Here is a 14,214-nt window from a genome sequence, read left to right on the forward strand (position 1 = left end):
CAGTCACCAGGCTTGTGTTAAACCAGTTTTACACCAGATTAACATCCAGAATCTTATTTCAGTGTTTGATTGTATTGTAACATATTTCAATTGTCTTACATCAGTCTTTGACTGTACTGTGGTAGATTTTCCAGTGTAAAATCCCTTTTATCAGATGTCTAACTCAAGATATTTTTGAAAACTACTGTCAAGATCATTGCAAATTATTATGGAAAAAAGTGTCCTAACAAGGCAGTTGGCATACAGGACAGGGATTCCTAAATGAACAGCACAACAGCAGTTCATATTGTTTAGCCAGACTTTCAGTATATCCAGTGTTTGTGACATTCCAGGAACCCTACTCCACTGTACTGCATTCAGTCATAATGACATTTGTCTTATGTGGAACGTGAAGTACTGATAACTGACTGGTTTTGTAACGTGCAGTTATCAACCTGCTGTTTTATTGATATGTGGGTAATGAACAGGTGCCCTAATCTGACTAAGTCTCTGAACGCATATCCTATTTATGCATTATTTTCATTCAGTAACCTTTGTGATATTGTGGCAGCAGTCAGTTTGTATTATTGTTTACTACATGGAAACCAGTTTGGGATATACATTTCAGTACAGGGCATTGCTGCTATCTGCACAGTTGGGAAGTAATGTATACAGGTAGTTTGCTGTATTAATTAGTTGCCAGAGTTGCTGGCCACAGTTATACTTGCTGAACAATGCAGCTGATGTACTAATTTCATATCACTCTTAAGACGTGCATTAATTGGAATGGACTATATACAACATTGTTGTGAACTGATGTTATAAAATAACTTTAGGAAAAAATAGATCAGTGTGATTTCTGGCATGCAGCCTATTTCTAAGTGTTGTTGTACCGCTGGTTTGTCACCATTTAATGTTAGTCTAGTGGCTGAATTACTTTGTGTTACTTTTTGCTTGAATTCAGCCACTTAGCTGGGGGAACAAGAGGGGCAGTCCGCAACGCAGATTTCCAAAACCACAAAAAAAAAAAAAAAAAAAAAAAAAAAACCTTCTTAACACCGTGGCGTGTTCTCCTGTAAGGAGGACCATGCGTGTGTCATACGCATGGACGCACGCCACCACAGAAGTAAACCTTTGCTTGCATGCGAAATTCAGTAAAGTTGTATAAGTCATCATTACTTGCAGGTGGAATTGTGAACAGCCATTCTGGTACAGTGCGAGTGAAGGTAAGTGTGTGTGTGTGTGTGTGTGTGTGTGTGTGTGTGTGTGTGTGTGTGTGTGTGTGTGTGTGTGCGCGCATGTGTGTGTGTGTGTCTGTGTGTGTGTCTGTGTGTGTGTTTGTGTGTGTGAGACAGAAAGAGAGAGAATAAAAGTTGAGTACTTCCTTACTCTTTTATGTATTTATGTCTGTAGTTAGATTCTTCACACACTGTAAACAGCCATGGAATTCAACAAGGATGGGTTTGGCAAATGGTCAAACCTGGGGTGGTAGTTTCTCACATAACTTTGCCCTGATGTCACAGCAGCTAATTGCAAAGGTAAATTGATATATTAACTGGGGTATGACTTCCTTTCATCTGCTGTATGTTGCGTAAAACTCTGTAGTGTCTACAAATCCTTCCTAGATCTATAGGGCTATGATACTCGCCTTTGTAATAGAAGTCCGGTTTACTTTAAAGAGAGGACCAACCTCTTGCTGTATACCTCCTTTTCATGTCATTTTTTGAAGAGTGTCCACCATTTTAACCATTTTTTCTCCAAAGTGTCTTAACCATAAAACTGAAAACATACACATAGGGGGTACTGCACGGGAATCTGATCCTTCCCTATAAATAAATATTATGCCAAGGTTTATGTACTCTGTAGTAGTGCTGGTTGCACCACTGATGTCCTTCAAGGATGCATCTGCAGTCCTAACATAAGGGTTGTCCTGCCACAGGCAGCCCTTCGGTTGGCCGGATTCCAAAGTCTGGGTCTGGCCTCGGCTGATGTCGCACTTCACCCGACGTCATAGCTGCTGTGTATTGGGTATAAAGGCATCAGCCGACGCCATTTTCCTCACTCTTTCTTGCCGCGTGGTGCCCGAAGCAGAAGCTGTTCGCAAGTGCCGGTCGGTCAGATCCAGAGATTTCTACTACCGAAGACTTCTAAAAAGCTAAGTACCCCGTTGGGGACTCTTTCTTGCCTCAGCCGATGTCAGAAAAAGTAAATAATTGTTTAACTTGTGGGAAACAAATACCTCATAAGGATTTCCACTCTTACTGCCTTCCTTGCTTAGGCCCAGACCACGACGTATCAGCTTGTCTAGCCTGTGCTTCCTTCAACCGACGGACACTTAGGCGTCGGTCGGAGTTTGCAGAGGAGTTTTTTGGTCCCGCTTTTGCTTAGAAAATGCCGTCGGAGACTCCGACTTCACAATTAGCTAAAAGCGTAAGGAAAAGGACCGACACTCGCGGTCCGCGGTTTCGGCTGAAACCACGGTTAAGCCAACCGCGAGTGTCTCGGTTTCGGCTGAAACCGAGTCCTCGGTTCTTCCTTCGGCCGAAAGCATGCCTCCGATAGCCGAGGCCTCACAGAGCATGGCTGAATCTGCTACTGAAATTTCCCCTGCTGTAGCAGGCACCCAGGACTTATCAGATACTATTCCTTTAGACATATCTACTCCTGCACGTGGAGCTGCTAGGCCCCCTGCATCTATGTCTATCAAGGCTTTTTCTAGGGCTAAAGCAGCTAAATCTTCTAAGGCCTTGCCTGCTAAAACCCCCTCACACAGGCCTACCTCTAGTTCCCAAATGCTCAGCCTGGCTGAGGATCTCATTTCTTTGATCAGGGGATCCCAACCTCACCCAGACAGGGCCTCTCAACCCCCTCCAGAGAAGAGGCCTAGAACTGAGCCCCCGGATCCTGTTTCTACAGACTATTCCTCGGATGATTCAGAAAACTCAGACCCTCCAGAAGGCCCATATTCTCCTTATGAGGATTCTGATGCAGAAGACTCCATTCCTTCTGCCTCTCCTCCTGAAGAATTTTCTTTTGGGGAAACCTTACATGCTATGAGAGAGCATTTTCAATGGCAGGGCCAGGATTTTTCAGATTCAAGGAAAAGGCTAAGGACCTTTTTACATTTACCACAGCATAGGCCTTTAGCCATTCCTCCAGTACTAACAGTTGTTGATGATGCATATAATGATGCCTGTACTGCCCCTGACTCTCTTCCTCCGGCCCCTGCCAAGCCCGACAGATATTACAGGGTCCCGGACACACACTTCCACTTGTATAAGGCTCCTATTGCAGATCCTGAAACTATTTCACAGGGCCCCAAAGCTGTAGCAACTGCCTCTGCCAAAAACCCCCTCCCCTCTGAAAGAGAATCTAGAGCATTAGAGAGGTGGGGTAAAAAAGTTTATACTTCTGCTACTCTTTCGGCCAGGGCCTTAAACTGTCAATTCCACATGATTCAGTATCAGGAATTTTTGTTAGACCAGCTAAATAAAAAACTGTCTTCTCCTGAACCTATAGACCGTAAGTCCCTTCGGGATTTGGTACATAACACTCAGCAGGTCAGTAATCATTCCTTAAAATGCGGCTATGATGCACTGGAGGCTTCCTTTAGATCAGCTATGACTGGAACAGTGATTAGAAGGCATGCCTGGTCCAGACCATGTTAAGTCAAAGCTCCTAGATGCTCCTATGGAGAAACAAAGTTTGTTTGGCTCCCCTGCACAGCAAGTGCTAAAGAAGGTGGAAGAAAAAGCAAAATCTGTCCAAACAGTCAAGGATTTCTTACAGGTCCAACCTCCGAGGTTTAGTAGAAATTGGCCTTCGAAGAATTGGTCCTTTCCAGACACCTCCAGAGCACAAAGAGGCAGAAATAGGCACCCAAGAGGCAGAGGTCAATCCAGAGGTGCCTACAGGGGACGTCAGTGGCAGCCTAACAACCAGAGAAGTACTGCCACAGATTCAGCTATGGCCAGTTTCACAGGACAGACACAATGACTTGGCTCTGATACCGCCTACCAGGGAACAACTGGAAGCACCCTTGGGCGGAAAGCTAGCCTTATTTTCCGTAAACTGGCATTACATTACAGGAGACAAATGGATTTTACAGACTATAGACAAAGGCTACAGGTTTCACTTCCACACTCTACCAAAAAAGAGAGGAATGCCAAACCTACCACCAAACCAAAAAACAAACGCTCTAGGACAAATCAACCACCTACTAAGGATGAGAGCTATAGAAAAGGTACCGCCTATGGAACAAGGGCAAGGATTTTACTCCAGACTTTTCCTGGTACCAAGGAAAGAAAATCAATGGAGGCCTATTCTCGACCTGTCCGCTCTGTTTACATATCTCATTGTTCCAAAATTCAAAATGCTGACCCTACAGCAACTTCTTCCCATGCTGGGCAAGGAGTCTTGGCTGGTGACTCTAGATCTCAAGGAGGCATACCTGCACGTCCCTATACGACCAGATTGCAGAAGATACCTCAGATTTCTTGCAGGATCAGAGCATTATCAATTCTCAGCATTGCCCTTTGGCTTATCTACTGCGCCCAGAGTATTCACGAAATGCCTGGCATCAGTAATTGCTCATTGCAGGCTTCAGGGAATTCAGATTTATCCATACCTGGACGACTGCCTAATACAAGCGGACAACAAGAACAAATTAACAAAAGATTTGGAAAAGGTTATACAACTGCTGCAAGCCCTGGGATACACAGTCAACATGAAAAAGTCAAGGCTGGTACCATCCCAAAGGATAACATTCTTGGGTGCAGAACTGGACACATCAAATCAGATGGCATTTCTCACAGCAGAAAAACAAAAGCAACTACCATTCTCTTTCATGGCATTAACAACACAGACCCAGCTTACAGCAAGGAAAGTCCTGCAAGCCCTGGGTTACATGGCATCCTGCATAATATTGATTCCACATGCCAGGCTGCATATGAGAAAGTTGCAATGGTACCTAAGGAATGTATGGTCTCAACACAAGCACAGTCTAGAAGCCCAGATTCCAATAATTCCATGCCTGAAACAAGAATTCCTGTGGTGGGCTCAGGCCTGTCAGTTAAACAGAGGACTGCCTTTCCACAAACCTCATCCAAGCCAGACTATCACCACGGACGCCTCAGACCTAGGCTGGGGGGGCACACATGGTGGACAATTGTATACAAGGCCTATGGGCACAAGACCAGCTGAATCTACACATAAATCAAAAAGAGATGCTGGCAGTGAAACAGGCAATCCAGACATTCAGACCTTTTCTTCAACAGGGTCACTTGCTGATAAGGACGGACAACACCACAGTCATGTGGTATATCAACAAACAGGGAGGTACACACTCATATCCTCTATGCCGGATGGCAATGGACCTGTGGAATGTGGCCCTGAACCTCAACATTCAACTCCAGGCCACATTTGCGCCAGGAAAAGAAAATTCTCTAGCAGACACCTTAAGCAGAACTACCACGGATGCCCACGAATGGATGCTGCATCCAGACATCTTCAAAACCATTACAAAGAAATGGGGACTACCAGAAATAGACCTGTTCGCATCCCCACACAACCACCAATTGAGGAAATTCTGCACAAGGACATACCACCCACTTGCTTGGAAGGTGGACACCCTATCCTTCAGTTGGGAAAACCTGACAGCATATGCATTCCCACCTCTTCCTTTGATGCACAAAGTGCTACTGAAGATCAAAGAAGATCACCCAAGAATAATCCTGATAGCTCCAGACTGGCCGAGGCAGCATTGGTACCCGCTACTGAGGAGTATGTCTCGGACACACGCATGGCCTCTACCTTTATGTCCTTTACTACTAACACAGAACAACTACAGGATCCTACATCCAAACTTGAAAACACTACAGCTAGCTGCTTGGAATATTACATAAAACAAAATAACCCAGATTTATCTCAGAGGGTTAAAGACATTATCCTGGAGGCTCGCAGACCCTCCACAAGGAAGACTTACTCAGCCAAATGGAAAAGATACCTCATTTGGAGTGCAGCAAAGGAGAAAATGTATCATTAGCAAACATAGCTAACATCCTGGAATACTTAGCAGAACTTTTCCACAATGGCCTGTCTTACTCCTCCATTAAGATTCATGCATCAGCAATTTCAGCAGAATACAACATGGATCCTCCAGTCTTCTCTCATCCTCTACTCAGGCAGTTTCTGAGAGGAATTAAAAATGTAAAGCCTCCAAGGAAGCCACCTTTGCCTACATGGGACCTTAACTTTGTGCTGGAAAAGTTAACACTTCCCCCTTTTGAACCAGCAGCAACTGCAGAATTACAGTTCTTATCTTGGAAAACTGCTTTCCTGCTTGCAATCACTTCAGCAAGAAGGGTTTCTGAATTACAGGCATTAATGGCAGTACAGCCCTTCCTTATCTTCCATCAGGATAGAGTGTCCTTGAGAACTAACCCTACTTTTATGCCAAAAGTGATCTCGAGAGTATCATTGAACCAAGCAATCCACCTACCAACATTCTTCCCCAACCCACAGAACAGGGGGGAAAGACTACTACATACCTTGGATGTGCACAGGCAATTACGCTACTATCTGGACAGAACTAAGACCAACAGAAAAACTGACCAGCTTCTGGTAGCATATGCAACAGGAACGGAAGGAAAAGCAATTTCAAAACAGACAATCTCAAAATGGATAGGAAATTGCATTAGATTTTTTTACTCTTTTCATGGAAAGACAACTCCAGAAAACATCAGACCTCACTCCACGGCTACAGCCACTACTACAGCTTTCCTACGAGGAGTGGCTACCAAAGACATTTTAGAAGCTGCTACTTGGAGCTCCGTGCATACATTTGCCAAGCATTATAATCTTCCTTTATACTCCAGATCCCGAGCAGGTTTTGCAACTGCTGTTTTGCAAGGGATCTTAACTACACCATCATTATCTTAGTGCCTCCTCCCCCAGTTTGGCTATGGTATTCTACCCATATGTTAGGACTGCAGATGCATCCTTGAAGGACATGGTACAGTTTTGTACCTACCATAAATGTAGATGTCCGAGAGGTATGCATCTGCAGTCAGGATTACCCGCCCTCCTTCCCCTCTGTGGTACTCCTAGGGTATTTGCCCATCTTGTAGCTAGCTGGGGGAATCTATTATGGTGTATTTGTTTGTATATATGTATATACATGCTTATATTGTTTGCTCTCTACTGTTTGGAATCATTTGCATTTATCCAAATTTAGCCTTCCTAGAGGGCACCTGGCATCTGGGGCAAGAAACACTGAGGAAAATGGCGTCGGCTGATGCCTTTATACCCAATACACAGCAGCTATGACGTCGGGTGAAGTGCGACATCAGCCGAGGCCAGACCCAGACTTTGGAATCCGGCCGACCGAAGGGCTGCCTGAGGCAGGACAACCCTTATGTTAGGACTGCAGATGCATACCTCTCGGACATCTACATTTATGGTAGGTACAAAACTGTACTTTTTGCACACATTACTTTTCAGATGCTTTAGCATTCTTCTGTCAAACAAGATCACCGACACTCTGTGCCAGTTGACAGCAGCCGCTCTGATTCTAGCTTTGCCTTGTCATTCAGGCCTCCCTTCACCCGCCAAGATACTTAAAGCTGTTGGCCTGTTCCACTATTTTCTCATCTTCTTCTGATTCCTCCCATTTGCTGCTATTACAACTGCCTTACATTTACTCAGTTTCCTCCCATGAGCCTTCCGTTTTGCATGCCATTCCATTACCTTGTCCTTTGCTGAACTTCTTGCTCAGAGCCTGCCTATAGTGCCACAACATCTGCATACATATTCACTCCAGAATCAATTGTTATCTGACATAAACTGAATATGACTCTGTTTTGTTTTTATGTTTTTTGTCATGGCAAAAAAACTTCAAAATGTCATTTTTGATTATGACAGAATGAGAAATCATATAGCACTGAGGTTTTGTTTCCATTTTTGCACATAAGGACATCTGTATCCTTGCAGAATATGTATTCAGTCATTGTAATATTTTATTCTGTTTTACTACCTCACCTTTGTAGTAATTAATGTACTGTTGCTTTTGGCTTGGATTGTGAATGGAATAGTTGTGTTTTGAATCAGACCACCTTTCCATTTCACAAACAATAAATAAATCTGAAGTGATCTGGGGTTTGGATATGGTGTCCAGCCTAGTTACATGATATTTGTGTCATAGAGTCATAGTTAAGTACTGTGCTATTAGCCTGCAGACTGTTATAAGTCTAGCCAATATCCAGAGGTTAGAAATAAACCCTGTACCTTGTGTCTGTAAGGTTAAACCTTAACCATTATGCCAGACCTCTCCCCATTCAGAATGAATGTCTTTGCTAAGGGAGAGGAGGATCCATTGACTGAATTAGAATTCCTTCATTTTAGTCATGACCGTATGATTTTAATGACACCCTTTTATTTCACCGCCCATCACAACTGCATGCATGAAAACTATAAAAAATATGCTGTGGTTTTGGATGTCAGTATTGCAGTGTGCCTCACTAAAATGTACAGAAGTGCACCATGACAAATCCCTCCAAAAATTCAGTCCCCTTACAACAGGGGCCCCACACCGAAGAAAAGATAGTATAGTTGATAAGAGCAGATTAGTCAGCCACTTCATGGCAGAATTAACAGAAGTAAGCTTATCCAAGGAAGACACAAGCCACTGTGTATGTAATATTGATGTGCAATTTGCATTAAAGGTAAGACTAGCTTCAAAGGAACTTATGTTGTAGAGCCTGTTTAGACACCTTCCTCCCGCAAGTTAAATCTGTTGCCAAGTAGACAAGTGGAGTGCTGTTCCATGTTTTACTAGCACTGCAAGAGCCATGCATCATCTTAAACAGCATGTACCAACATCAGCCCTAATTTTTTCACAATACAGCCACCACACAAGTTAATGCCTAATGAACCTGTACTTTGTTGAAGTTTATTACTTGTGTAACATGTGCACCTTGCCTACATTGTTTTTTGTTTGCATAAGTCATGCAGGAAGCTTTAGAAAATATGAGTAAAACTTCAAGGGCCTGTGGTGTTTGGCTATCCCATGTCTTCTCAAACTGCACTGATTCAAAAAACTTGCTCATTCTTATCAGAGTGTAAACAAAAATTGAACACAGAATCCTACAGGCATAATAAAAACTCCAAAAATAGTAACACCTCAAAGAACACCTTCAATATAAACCAAATATTTTAATAATAAATTACTCAGCTTTTCGCTTTTGTTATTGACAATAATTAAGGTATCATCAGATGTACTACAACACAAGTTCCATTTTTAAAAATATAAACAGTATTATTATGTGTTGTATTTCCGCCAATCAACTTACATAAAAGGTGTGTTCAAAGAGTCACATTAATAGCCTAATTAACACAGAAAATGGTTTCAGTAGCAAGCATTGCAACTGGGCCTGGTTCGTTGACTGGCCCAACTAGAAAATCTTTTCCACTTGCAAGTGTATGATTTTTTAGTAGCAGTTTTTGTGCCTCCTTTAATACCTGCCACATGTCCTCAGAATAAAGGCACCTAAAAGGTATCAAAATTCTGTCAATCAGGCAGTTAGATGAAGAGTTTCTTGAGTGGGGTGTCGCAAACTTCCCCTGTCCTGTAATGGGTAGATATGGTCTGTGGGTAGACTGTGGTATTGTCTTTGGCCAAATTGGAAGGAAGGGAAAACCGGTGTTGTCTTGCCCAAAAGGAAATCACCACCAAGAGTTTTGGAGAGTCCTTCTGGATCTTTACTAGAGACCTGGCTACCAATGGAAAGCATAGAAAAATCTACAAGAACATTGTCTTTTATGGGAATCAGAAAGCATTAGTCATCCATGTCTGTTTGCAGGGAGTCCTGGTGCAGAATTTGTTTAGCTGTCTTTTCTGATGGGAGGAAAACATATGTATTTGTGGTGTACTCCATAGTTGGATCAGTTCTTGGAAGACCCCAGGTTAATGTTTCCATTTGTGGGGGTCTGTTCTGGTCCTACTGAACTTGTCTGCAATCATGTGCTGCACTGAATGAATGTATGCAGTCTGAATAGTCAAATGAAGCTGAGTTGTCAGACTTATTTCTGCTTTTGTTACGGTAGCAGCTTATCTCTTACTTTTATATTGGTATAAATGGATGATTTGGTGTTATACCAGTAGCTTACAGTTACTAAGCAGTCCATGCTTAACCAGCTAACAGCTGACTTTGAATATTTTAGAAACTCTGTGAACTGTATAAGAGCTTCCTTCTGTTACACTTTCCCTCATATGTCAGGGCTGTGCCTTTCCTGGTGTCTTGCAGCATACACTTGAAGCTCTGTCAATTTATAGTGCTGTAGTTTGTAAACATGCATAGTACTATGAACAAGAAAGTTGCATAACGTTTCCTGTTTCGTGTTGGTAGTTCTGCTGTCATGCTTTATTTATTCAGTGTATGCAATGTTGATAATTTTAATAGTTTCCTACTTGGGTATCTGCCTTATTTTATGACTGTGTGGATCTCACATGTAAATTAAACACTGCAGTGAGAGGAACAACAAAGTTAACACTTCATAAATAAATGAATTTAACTTTATTTTACATCTGGATAAAATAATTTAGCTAAGGTAGTCTAATTTTACTCTGATGTAGATGAGCAAAGAGGGCATATAGTCATAAATTGTAGGACAAAATAATGGTTATAGAAGATAAGGATTCGGACATCATTCAAAGAATCTCAGTGCAGAAGCTGAATGGTACAATATGTTTACGTAAAAATCCATAAGTAACTGGTGTGGGCAATGAATGGACTAACTGGATTAGAAATGATTATGTGAGAAGAAAGGGCCAGTGGAAAACGTATTTACGTATTCAGTGCTTAGAATCTGACATCCTTGAATGTTCAGGGGTGAGTGATCTTGAAACCAGGGTAGAAAAAAATAAAATCTAAAAGGAGTGGGAAGGCAAGGAATGCTGACTCAATATATGCAGTTGATAGCTGACTCAAAAGTCGTAGTGAAGACTGAAGTGGATGGTAGTTGAATTCCACAAGAGGTGAATGGAAAATAACAGCCGAAGGTCAAAAGACAAGGAGATGAGGATGAAGAAATGTTGTTGTCTTTCAGCTTTTCCCGGTTAGGGGTCGCCACAGTGGAACTCTGGTCTGCTAATGATTGGCAGTAGATTTTCACGAACGCCGAGGTGCCAGCTCGACGTTCAACCTTCAACGAAGGCACGCCCATTTACGCATGTCTTTCGAGCGCCCACCCAACCGCGGGGAGGACATGCAGACTGCACACAGAAAGCACTCCTCGTACTCCAGCCGAGAATCGAACGGGAGAACCTCTTGTTGTCAGGCAACAACGCTACCACTGCACCACCATGAAGAAATAAGGTTTGTAAGTAGGAGGTTTTGGTCACTGGATCTCAATCACTGACTGGGAATAATAGCTGCGTAGAAAGTGTTTTAAGTCCTGTACAGACAGATGGATGTTGGATAATTTTATAGGTGGTAAGAAGCTGTGTACATGTTAATTGATTAGGCATATCTAACCAATTTAGGCTTTTTAGTGCTGTACAGTGGTGGGTTCTGAAAGGGGTATTTGCTGCAAATTTAGCAACTTTATTATTGCATTGTGTAAGTTTTAATTTTTGTGAAGCCTGGAGGTTAGTGTGGATGAGAGTACCATAAAGTGTGGGGAGGGGATAAGTAGTGGCAAGTGTAGTTTTAGTTGTGTGGGTGAGTATGTTTTTGGCTTTGTAAAGCAGTCCTAGTTTTCATTGATTTTTTTTTATGCAATTTTGTATATACAGGTCGAATGCAAGATTATCATCCACTGTCACTCCTAATAATTTGCTATGAGAAGTGACTTCAGTAGTTGTATTATCGAAAGAGAGGACTTTAAATTTTGTTTTTTTTCATGACAGAGGGATTTGGGGAAAAAGTAGTAGTTTGGTCTTTTTTGGGTTGAACTTGAATTATGAATTACAAAGCCATGTTTCAGTGGCTGTTAAAGCTTCCTCAGTAATTTTTTGGAGGTGTACCGTGTTTCAGATGTGCAAATGAGAGTGGAACCCTCTGCATATTGTATTAGAGTGGCCTGTTGTGTGGATGTCCTCCACTGGCCAGATGCATTTTCTTTGTGAGTTTTACTGCCATTTCACTGAATGTCACTTTCAAGGGCAGAGATGTTTACTGCTCGTGCCAAGTCTGTTTTCACTGCGAGACTATATTGTTTGTTTAGCAAATGGTTATCAGTGTTTGTGCTCTTTTATTTCAATATCTGTAATTATTGTAGAAGTATGTAAAAAGCAGTATGCACACTGACAGGTTTGAACAGTACTTATGATAACTGGGGAGAAATACCCAAGTAATGGAACGCTGGAATTGCTGGGTATGGGGCTGCTTTGGGGGGTAGGGGGTTGCCGCAGGAGGGGCTGCTCTGGGGTGACCTCATTGCCGATTGGCAGTAATTGCTTTATATGGACCAAATAAAAGCTGTGTAGCAGAGCCAAAGCTGTTCAGTGTGGAAAAGCAACCAGTGGGTTCATTTAAGGTCGAATGGGGAGCGTTCCACATAGGACAAAACTTCATTTTTTTTTTTTGCTGAAATAAAAGCTTTATGCTGTTCCATATACGGTGTTTCAGATATGTGTTTTACTCGGCTATTAAAAAAACTTAGAAAATTCATTCACTACAGATTCATGTTTTCAAAAACAAAAGTTCTATACAGTTAACTTTTAACTTTTTTCTTATTTGTGGCAGTCCCTTTATTTTAAACTTCAGCCAGTCAGAGCCACATTTTGAAAGAGCCTTCAGTTAAGAAAGATTTGCAGTATATATATATATTCCACGCGCATCCATTTATTTTTCTGCTTAGTGCTTTCATTCAGAAATAGAAAGTCAAAGTTCATGTGAATGATCCATGTACATGAAATTCTTTGACCGAATTACGAACGATGGAAAAAACATTGATGTGAAATGTAAGCTATGTCCGCCGACAAAGAAGCCCTAAAGAACTGCGGTAAACAGTACGTCGAATTTAAAAAAGCACCTTCAGACATCACATCCGATTGCAATTGGAAAGCTAAGTAGTCTGAAGAGGAAAGCATTCACATTAAGTACAACATAGGTCAAAAGGTGTGTGCGACAATTACTGACAATGGCAGCAGTTTTGTAAAGGCTTTCACTGTCTTCTTGGAATGTGAAAGATCTGAGACTACAGGCATTCTGTCCCAAGATGAGGATGATGATGGTGAAGTGATTTACAACAGTGTGACAGCTGTACTGAGTCAGTGAGGGCAAAGCAAGAACACCTATTCACTGCCTCCCCATCTCAGATGTGCAGCACACACACTGAATCTAGTTGCCATACACAATGGTGTATCTGCTTCTAATGATGCACCATATAAAAAGATCATGCAAAGCATTATGGCCAAATGCTGCACTGCTTGGAATAAGTAAAGTTGCAGCACCCAAGCTGTTGAGGTGGTTGGAAATAAGTGTGATCTGGCATTGATTATTCCCAATGTGACACGATGGAGTTCCATTTTCTACACGATGGAGAGAATTCACCTCATTGCAACTCGGGGTGAAGGCTTGCTGAATGAGATATGTGAACAGATTGCAATTGCCATCTTCAGGTCTGCAGAAATTACCTTTGTTGCTGAGTTTGTGCAAGCAGTGTAGCCCCTGGCAATGGATGTGGCCATCCTGCAGTCAGAGCTGAAAAGCTTCATAGGAATCCTGATCACCACCATTATGTGCCTGAAAAACAGGTTGTCTGAAGTCAGGTAGTCTGTGAAGCTCATTGTACCACTAGTTTATGCTCTTAAAGGCACTGAGGCTCGGTTAATCACCTTCTGGAGCATGAAGAGCTCATTCTGGCTAGCATAGTGCATCCACAGTTCCGTTTGTGGTGGATGGACAATGAAGAGCAGAAACTCAGATGCAAGGCTGTGCTCCTTGATGCCATGCAGAAACTGGATGAACCTGCACGTGGGTCATCTGAAGCTTCTGCACTAACTGCCGAAGACAGCTTTTTAATCTTCAGCCAGTGTCAGCATATCTTCTCAGATGGACATGTATCTGTCTGATCCTTCCAGAGAAATATCTTCTCTCAACAGTTACCCTATAGTCAAGAAGATATTTTTGAACACTAATACATCTCTGCCTTCTAGTGCACTGTTGAACGCCTATTCAGTCTTGGTGGACAAGTGCTGACTACAAGAAGAAATAGACTCACCAAGAACACTTT

General features: G+C 42.3%; 1 protein-coding gene across 1 annotated transcript in view; it reads left to right on the plus strand.

Moving 5' to 3' along the window:
* The window catches only part of ABCA1 (ATP binding cassette subfamily A member 1), a 767,698-nt gene that overhangs the window by 317,996 nt on the left and 435,488 nt on the right, over nucleotides 1-14,214 (plus strand). The gene's annotated exons all lie outside the window — the stretch shown is intronic.

This window comes from Protopterus annectens, chromosome 4.part0, assembly GCF_019279795.1.
Source record: "Protopterus annectens isolate FY-2018-M chromosome 4.part0, PAN1.0, whole genome shotgun sequence".
Taxonomy (NCBI): domain Eukaryota; kingdom Metazoa; phylum Chordata; order Ceratodontiformes; family Protopteridae; genus Protopterus; species Protopterus annectens.